General features: G+C 41.9%; 1 pseudogene; it reads left to right on the plus strand.

The window, feature by feature from the left end:
* Window positions 1-606: 606 nt before the first annotated feature.
* On the plus strand, window positions 607-7,163 carry LOC115894183 (annotated as a pseudogene).
* Window positions 7,164-9,376: the final 2,213 nt, after the last annotated feature.

The following is a 9,376-nucleotide window of genomic DNA, read 5'->3' on the forward strand; positions in this document are numbered from 1 at the left end:
GTGGTGGCATGTGCCTGTAGTCCCAGCTACTGGGGAGGTGGAGATTGCAGTGAGCCGAGATTGTGCCACTGCACTCCAGCCTGTGTGACAGAGTGAGATCCTCACTCAAAAAAAAAAAAAAAAAAAGTTTTATTGGAATACAGTCGTGATCATTCATTTAAATATGTATTGTCTCTAGCTGCTTTTGCACTACAACAGCAGAGTTGAGAAGTTGTGGCAGAGACCATATGGCCCAGAAAACCTAAAATATTTGTTATCTAACCCTTTATAGAAACAGTTTAGCTTTCTAAAACAGAAAAGAATTAGTCACTATTCTTAATGCTTGGGATGGGGAGAAGGAGGAGCAGGGTCTGTCAGTAGACGTTTCCAGGATGATATGGTAGGTGGAATACATGGTATGCAAAAATACAGCCCATATTTTTAGGTCATCTCTTGACTGTATCAAAGAAGTTCTTAAACTAAAATGCAAGATTAACTGATGCTCTGTCAGACAGTTTTGAAGTCCCCTACTGGTTATTTTGTAGTCACTTAGAGGCCTGGAAATACTGCTTCAAATTCCATGTAAACCATTTTGCTTTCCTTACCAAGCTTACAGGTAATTGCAGGATGTCCTTCTCAGCCCCCGAGCCAATGGGAAGTATCTGGCTGACTTGGTGTCAGCAGCATATTACCGACTCTACTGGTAAGGAAAGTGTGGTCCATTCCACCAGGTTGCATTCCAACATTCCACCTAGTGGTAGACTATCCACCCCAAGGGAGTTATGCAGTGGCCATGACTACAGGCAGGCTGCAAACATGACAGTCACAAAAACAAGGTTGGATTTGCTTGGTGGCACCCCATGTTATGTGGCCCACACCTCTATCTATCTCTTCCTCCTTGTCTACTTCTTTCATAGACCCTCAATATTAAAACCAGAAAAGGCAGGTGGTTCTTGCCAAACTCTGTCATCAATAGGATCAGCTTATCTTCTTCACTGTTAAGATTTTATTAAATCATAGGAGATACTCGGTGCGTTTTCATACGAAGCTCACAAATTAATTAAAAGATGTGTTTATTATTTCAATAAATATGCATTAACCTTCCAATTATGTAGCAGACACTTTCCCAAGCACAGGGAATACAGTGCTAAACAAGACTAAGTCCCTGCCTTGAGGAATCCTTCATTCTAATAAGTAGATATTCTAGTCTTTCTCATTCAGAAAGACGTATATTGTGTTTTTAAGCAAATAAACCAATAAATATAACTTTTAAGAAGGGATAAGTGTCATGGAGAAAATAAAGCAGGGTCCAGGGTTATATAATTGCAGGGATGAGTTAATTTTAGGGAGGTTAGTCAGAGAAGGTATCTCTGAAGAGATTGACTTGAGAAACCGAGGTGAATATAGATAGAAAGAATAAGAAATGCAGCTGAAAACGTGGACAGAGCCATAGGAAGGAGTTTGAATTTTATTTTAAAAGTGTGGAGAAGTCAGCAGAGGATTGAGGCAGGAGAATAACATCATCTGACTTGAGTTCTAAAAGTAAAACTCTGGTTGCTGCATGGAAAATAGAAAGTAAGCAGCAACAGTGAATGCAGTTAGATCTGCTTAGGAAGCTGTTCTAATTGTGGCTGGAATGCAGGGGTGGTGATGAACATTACTAGCAGTTGGATTCAGTCTATATTTTGGAGGTAGTGCCAGATAAATTAGATGTGGAGTAAGGAAAAGAAAGGAATCAAGGATGACTCCTAGGTTTCTGGTCTGAGAGCTGTGTAGACCAGTGGTTAAGTGGCCACATTTTAGCCACGTCTTCTCAGAAGACTTTGTCCGGTATCTCTTTGTCCCGACTCCCACGTACTGGCTCAGTGCACAGCACTCAGTGACGACAACCACCACCCACATTGGGCTTAGGGGACGGTGCACATTCACACAGTGTGGGTGGTAGTTTGTCTAAAAACCCAAGTATCTCTCCACTCAGGGAAATTTTTTTCTTCATGGAACCAGCTTCCCCTCCTTTCTTCATTCAACTCTTATTCACCTTTCAGGGCCTAAATCAATCTTTATTTTTATTTTTTTCACTTTTTGTTTATTTTGAGATGGAGTCTCACTCTGTCGCCCAGGCTGGAGTGCAGTAGCACAGTCTTGGCTCATTGCAACCTCTGCCCTCCTGGTTCGAGCGATTCTCCTGCCTCGGCCTCCCAAGTAGCTGGGATTACAAGCACCCGCCACTATGCCCAGCTAATTTTTCCATTTTTAGTATAGACAGGGCTTCCCCATGTTGGCCAGGCTACTCTAAAACTCCTGGCCAGGACTTCAGGTGATCTGTCCACCTCAGCCACCCAAAGTGCTGGGATTACAGGCATGAGCCACTGTGCCTGGCCTCTGATTCCATTTTTAATTCATGTCTTCCCTACTACCATTACCTAGAACTATGCTAGCCCCCCATGCACACCCTACTCAACATCCTAAAAGGCAGTCAGGTGCACTGGCTAAGAGTATGGGTGGGCAAACATTTTTTGTAAAGTGTCAGCCAGGTAGTAAATATTTTAGACTTTATAGGACATAAACAATCTCTATGACATATTCTTTGTTTTTTACAACCCTTTATAAATGTAAAAACTATTCTTGGCTCACCAGCTATGCAAAACAGGTCCACATTAGGCTAGAAGGTCATGGTTTACCAACCCTTGGTTAACAGTATGTCTTACATAGACAGTGTGGGATTGAATCCTGGCTCTGCATCTACTTAGTTCTGAGGCCTCAGACAAGCCTCAACCTCTCTATGCCTTGGCTTCCTGATGGGAGACAATTCACCATGGATTTATCTCATTTCTGTACATCTTTGTCACGAATTAGTTTTTCAAAGATATTTATACAGAGAGCAGCCTTGGAAGAGAGAGTGCTTCCCTCTGCAGTAAAGAGCAGCCTTGTTTACTGTCAAGTGTAACAATGGTAATATCTCCCTCTAAGAAAAAGAGTGGATGTGCTTCAGCCCATCATAAAACATTTGGGTTCCCTTATCTCAGTACTCCTCAGCTGTGACACAGACCCACTGTATGCATACCTGAAAACCTGAAGTCCATGAGATCTATGCCACCCATTATGTCTTCAGTAATAAAGTCCTTTGTCTCTGACCCAGAAGTCTCATGTCTTTTGTCAGCTTCCATCTAACTTATTAGGATATAACTAGGGTAAAATCTCAGATCCTTCAAAGTTCCTGACATCATAATACATTTATAGGCAAAATAGGGAGACTGTGATTCTGCCAAAAAAATTTTCAATTTTTTTAATTTAAAGTAATAATAATACATTTATAGAATTGGAAAAAGAAATATGTGATAGAGATTGTATATGTCCTATAAAGTCTAAAATATTTACTCCCTGACTGACATAGGATTATGGTAAAGATTAAATAAACAAATACAGGCTGGGTGTGGTAGCTGATGCTTGTAATTTGAGCACTTTGGAAGGACAAGGCAGGTGGATTGCCTGAGTTCAGGAGTTTGAGACCAGCCTGGGCAACACGGCAAAACCCCATCTCTACAAAAATTACAAATTTGCTGGGTGTGGTGGTGCACGCCTGTAGTCCCAACTACTTGGGGAGGCTGAAGTGGAAGGATTGCTTGAGCCCAGAAGTCGAGGCTGCAGTGAGCTGAGATCACGCCACTGCACTCTAGCCTGGGTGACAAAACAAAGGCCAGGGCGGTGGCTCACGCCTGTAATCCCAGCACTTTGGGGGGCCAAGGCAGGCAGATCACGAGGTCAAGAGATCGAGACCATCCTGGCAAACATGGTGAAACCCTGTCTCTACTAAAAACACACAAATTAGCTGAGCGTGGTGGCTTGTGCCTGTAGTCCCAGCTACTCAGGAGGCTAAGGCAGGAGAATTGCTTGAACCAGAGAGGCGGAGGTTGCAGTGAGCCGAGATCGTGCCACTGCACCCACTGCACCAGCTTGGTGACAGAACAAGACTCCATTTCAAAAAAAAAAAAATTTTTTTTAATTTAAAAAATTAAATATTTTTTTAATTTAAAAAAATAAACAAAGTTTGCACTTTCAACTGTTCTTGGCACAGTTTCTAAATTATGTAAATTTCAGCTATTAATATTACAACTCTTTGTTCTTGTTCTTCATAGCAAATTATCACAATTCCAATTTATATACTCATTGTTGTAATGTTTGGTTTATTGCCTTCCTCCTCACTATAGACTCTATGAGGCCACCAAGAGGGCACCTAGTAGGCATTCAAAGTACTTATCAAATGAAATAATAAATTATCTTCTAACTTTTCTTCCATAATTTCAACTATTTGTCTTTCTGCAGTAAGTTCTGGGAAATTCATTGGCACCATATTTCAGTTTATAAAATAATTTTTCCTCCACTTCCAGTCTACTTACAAACTTCTTTTCATACTGTTTTGGTAACTTGTTCTTTTTTTTTTTTTTTCTTTTTTCTTTTGAGACAGTCTCACTCTGTTGCCCAGCTGGAGTGCAGTGGCGTGATCTCTGCTCACTGCAGCCTCCACCTCCTGGGTTCAAGCAATTCTCCTGCCTCAGCCTCCTGAGTAGCTAGGACTACAGGTGTGTAACACCCAGCTAATTTTTGTGTTTTTAGTAGAGATGGGGTTTCATCATATTGGCCAGGCTGGTCTCGAACTCCTGATCTTTATTTTTTTTATTTTTTTTTAGTAGAGACGAACTCCTGATCTTAAGTGATCCTTATGTCATCCACCTGCCCCAGCCTCCCAAAATGCTGTGATTACAAGTGTGAGCCACCAGCACTTGGCCCAGAGTAGCCTGGAAATGCTTTGTGAGTGTAACATAATCTCAATCATTTCTAGAAATACTGAAAATTTAAGTTATCTAATTTTCTAAATTATCCATTTTCTCAGTAACTAATTATTCTTCTTTGTTCTTCTTCTTCATGCTAATACCTGATGACTTTTAGTTATCTATTCAAGTTTATAAATGAGAAGTGTTTCTAGCTAGTGTTCTAAAGTCACTGTGTCCTTTGCAGTGTGAATATCTGGCTGAGGGCAGAGCACTGGCCATGGTGAGTGGACAGCAAAGTGCAGCCAGGAAAATCACCTTTCATGCTTCTTAGGGAACTTGCTTTCAGAATGTGAGACTCTGTGTCCATTTTGGTGGCTAGAACCTGAACTATCTCTCTCCAAGATTATACTATGACATTCCATCTCCCAAAGGAGGTCCTCCCCACTTTCTGGTCATTAAGAGCAAGGCTGTCTCTAGCTATAGCCTAGAAGAGGAACACCCATTTGGGCACTCTCTGGACCTGACCCTATTCCAGCTGTCTTGGAACTAATGACCCTGCCCTCTGCCCCATAATCTACTCTTCTCCACTGCTTCTTCCCCCACACAGCTACTAATGACTCTAGTCTTGAGGATTTTTTCAAGGTTCTTTCAAAAAACCTCAATGTTCCAATAGTCTCTTCCTCTACTATATTGCTTTTTAGGATCTTTACTTTTGCCAAAGATCGAATCCCACGCTTTATGTCTCCCAGAAATCCCTCATTGTTTCTAGTTTGTGGATGGCAATGTGAACGTTTCCCAGAGCTGCTGCAGATCTTGCTCTTTAACTGCACAGCATTTTGAAAGGAGCAGAGATTAAAGTGTGTACAGAGTAGCCACCCATCTTGAATCAGAATGGCTGTTTAGCATTTAAACATGCTAAAGTCTCTCCTGGTTTTTTCAAAAAAATTATTTTTGCCTTTTAAAATAGGTGATTATACACACCTCCATTTTCTCATTTTCCATCTCACTCCAGCAGAGTCAGGCTCTGTCTCCAGAAGTCCATCAAAAGTGTTATTGCCAAGGTCTTAAGAACCTTCTTGCCACTAAATCCAATGGATACTTTTAAGTCCAAATATTTCTTGCAGCCTTTGACAACGTAACCATCATTACTTTCATGAAATGCTCTCATCCCTCAGTTTCTCTGATAACAAACATTCCAGACTTTTCCTCCCACCTTTCCCACAGTACTTTCTCACCTACTCTCATCTTCTTTCTCAGGGGTTCCAAAATTCTTCTAGTTTTGTTTTTCTGTTTGTTTGTTTTTGTTTCATTCTCTTCACTCTCTGAGTCATCCACTCTGGTTTCAATTCTCTCTACATGCTGATGCTTCTTGGACTCTCAGACGTACCTTCAGGCTAATGCTTGTTCTTGAGAACATCAAACTACTATCTGGATATCCCATTGGCATCTCAGATTCAACTCATCCAAAACTGAACTTATCACCTCCCCAGCACTGCATCTGTTTTGTCTGGTTTCTTATTTCATTAAATACCCAACCAGTTGCCAAGTCCGAGTCTCTTCCCATATTTCCCACAACACTTCCCCACACATTTATCCCCTCAATATTTTTCAAACCTTCCTGCCTCCTTCCATTCTCACTGAATTGGACATTGTTGATTCCACATCCAGCATCTATCTACTCTTCATTCTTCCTAATAGAACCCAGTTCTGGTGTCTGCCTCTTCCCCATGCAGCCCACATGCCTCCAAGGACATCGATCTCAACTTCACCTTCAGGAACTAGACTGATTGGCTATAAGTAAGCCATTCTCCTGGGCAGCGGTCAGTTTAGGAGCTGCCTTGGAATGTACTTTTGCCAATAAGAGTCAGGGAGAGGCTGAAAGAGAATTCTAACTTGTAGGACATTTCTCATTCTTCTGGGAATGCTTCAAGAATGGACCTCTCAATTCCTCTGGACATTTCATGTGTAGAATATACAGTTTGGACTTGATGCAACAATTTTGCAGCCAAATCCTAAGAAAAAAGCAATGAATAAAAGAAAAACTAGGGTATGGGAGCAGCAACATCTGTGATGTGCTCTAGGAGAGCCAGGGAGAGCAGGCCAAACCAAAGAGTGTGGTCTGGGCCGCAAACGTCACAAGGCCTGTACTTTGGACTGTGATGCATACCTATGCTCGCTATGTCACATTCTCTGTGGCCTTCATGGTTAGGGCTATGGGATACCACCTGGAATAGTTCATCAGGGAAAAGGATCCCAGGCCTGCGGAGGAGGAGAAGAGCATCTCGGAGCACCGGGAGGATCACAAACTCGTGAGCTGCTTGGCAAGGAGCACACCCAGGTGATGAGCCTTAAGGGCAAGCTGGAATTTTCCCTGAAGCTGTCCTTAGCAGAAATCGCCCAGAAAAGAATTAATGGAAGACACAAGACCCTTTGGTCTTACTGTGGGCCACGACTGGTCCTGCCACTGTGTCCACCCAGCCCCAGAATTCACCTCTGATCTGCTTTGTTGCTCACCCCCGCCCCTCCCACACCTCACAGCCACACACACACTGGCTGCTCCTTGATGGCAAGCAGACCCAGCAGCAGCTGAGGGCCAGTGAAAAGGAAGGCCCTAGAGGGTTCTGGCTGAAAACTGCATCTGTTGTATAGTGGCCACACATGTTCAGGCTTCCAAGCCTATGGGTGCACTGTGGGGAAGAGTGTTATGAAATGCACACTGGCTGTCAGTCTCCGTGGGAAAGCAGTTTGGCCTCAAGGGAGAATGGATGGGATGTGGGTGTCGCCTTGAGAAGGGATAGTTACTTGTCTATTTTCAGTTTGCAATGGGAAGAGTTCAAAAATCCATCTGACCAGGCATGGTGTCTCATGCCTGTAATCCTAACACTTGAGACAGTTAAGGAGGGAGGATTGCTCAAGCCCAGGAGTTTGAGGCCAGCCTGGGCAACACAGGGAGACAGACCGCATCTCTAGAAAAAAATACAAGAATAGGCTGGGCGCGGTGGCTCAGGCCTGTAATCCCAAAACTTTGAGAGGCCGAGGTGGGTGGATCGCCTGAGGTCAGGAGTTCGAGACCTGCCTGGCCAACGCAGTGAAACCCCGTCTACTAAAAATATATATTTAAAAAAATTAGCTGGGTGTGGTGGCAGGCGCCTGTAATCCCAGCTACTAGAGAGGATGAGACAGGAGAATTGCTTGAACCTAGGAGGTGGAGGTTGCAGTGAGCCAAGATTGCGCCATTGCACTCCAGCCTCGGCAACAAGAGTGAAAATACATCTCAAAAAAAAAAAAAAATACAAGAATAGGCAAGTGTGGTGGCACATGCCTATGTAGTACCAGCTACTAGAGAGACTGAGGTGGGAGTATCACCTGAGCCCTTGGGAGGTCAAGGCAGCAATAAGCCATGATGCCACCATTGCACTCCAGCCTGGATGACAGAGGGAGACTCTGTCTCAAAAAAAAAAATCTACCTGGCTCCCTTCACTAGTTTGCCAAAAAAATTAAATTGAATTACTCCAGACTTACTACATAAACCATCTTTCAGTGTGTATCTCGTCAAAGTGGGTAAAATAATACTTATATAATGATGTAATTTGTCTTTAGAAGCAGCGTAAAAATGACTTGCAAAATAGCTGTTAAAAAATATTTCAATCTATTATTCAATTTTCTCAAAGAAATGTACATTTTAAAGTCATTGACAATTTCAAGATTAATTATCTTCCTCAAGGGAGATAACAATAGAGAGCAATTATAGCTAGAAGTTGCAACACAAAGAATTTATGATTTTTCAATTATTGCTCTATGTGTGTGTTTATTGTTTTACCTTTTATTTAACAGTAAGTTGTGTTTAACATAATCTGATTATTTGACACTTTAAAGATCTGTCAAGTACTTTTGTCACTGCTTTTGCCTTGGTTTTTGCTTTTGGATTGCCTATTCCTGATTAACAGAAGCTTGAAGTCTCTGGTTTGGAAGTGAATCAGAATGCTGTTGTTTAATAGTGGGACACTGAGCAGTTGACACTTTGCTGGGCTAACATCTTTTCAACGAAATGATTACGTCTATTGCACATCAATCACTTGACAGAAACAAAATAAAACCAGCTAAATTAAAAAACAAAAGTAAAAAGAATGATCTAGACTTTTCTTCTTGTGGTCAAACAGATCGCTACTGTGAAGAAGTGGGTCAATGACAATCAACATGTACCTGGGTATGGCTTATATAATAAATAATCTCATCTTTATGCAAGAATGTGGTGGCTCCTGCAGAACAACAAAAACCTGAATAACAGGTTCTTGTAAGGGCCAGGTTTCCAGGGCTGGACAATGGGAGAATCATTTAGGATAGATTTTAGTTTAGATAAGGACAAAATCCTAGACCAAAAGACTTAAAAGATTGGGTACTTGAACAGTATCCTGGAACCGAAGAAACTGAATGTGAAAGTTTATTATTAAAAAGTCAAAACCAAACCAGTAGCAGCTGATTCTAAAGCCAGTCTTTCACTCAATTCTATGTATCTATGATTACCTAACAAACACAAGGTCCTCGCCAATAGACTAGAATCATCACTGTCTCTAGAACTGTGTTCATATTGAATGCTAGAAGGGTGTATTCAGCCTGTGCTGATA

Source organism: Rhinopithecus roxellana, chromosome 17 (assembly GCF_007565055.1).
Source record: "Rhinopithecus roxellana isolate Shanxi Qingling chromosome 17, ASM756505v1, whole genome shotgun sequence".
Classification (NCBI taxonomy): Eukaryota; Metazoa; Chordata; class Mammalia; order Primates; family Cercopithecidae; genus Rhinopithecus; species Rhinopithecus roxellana.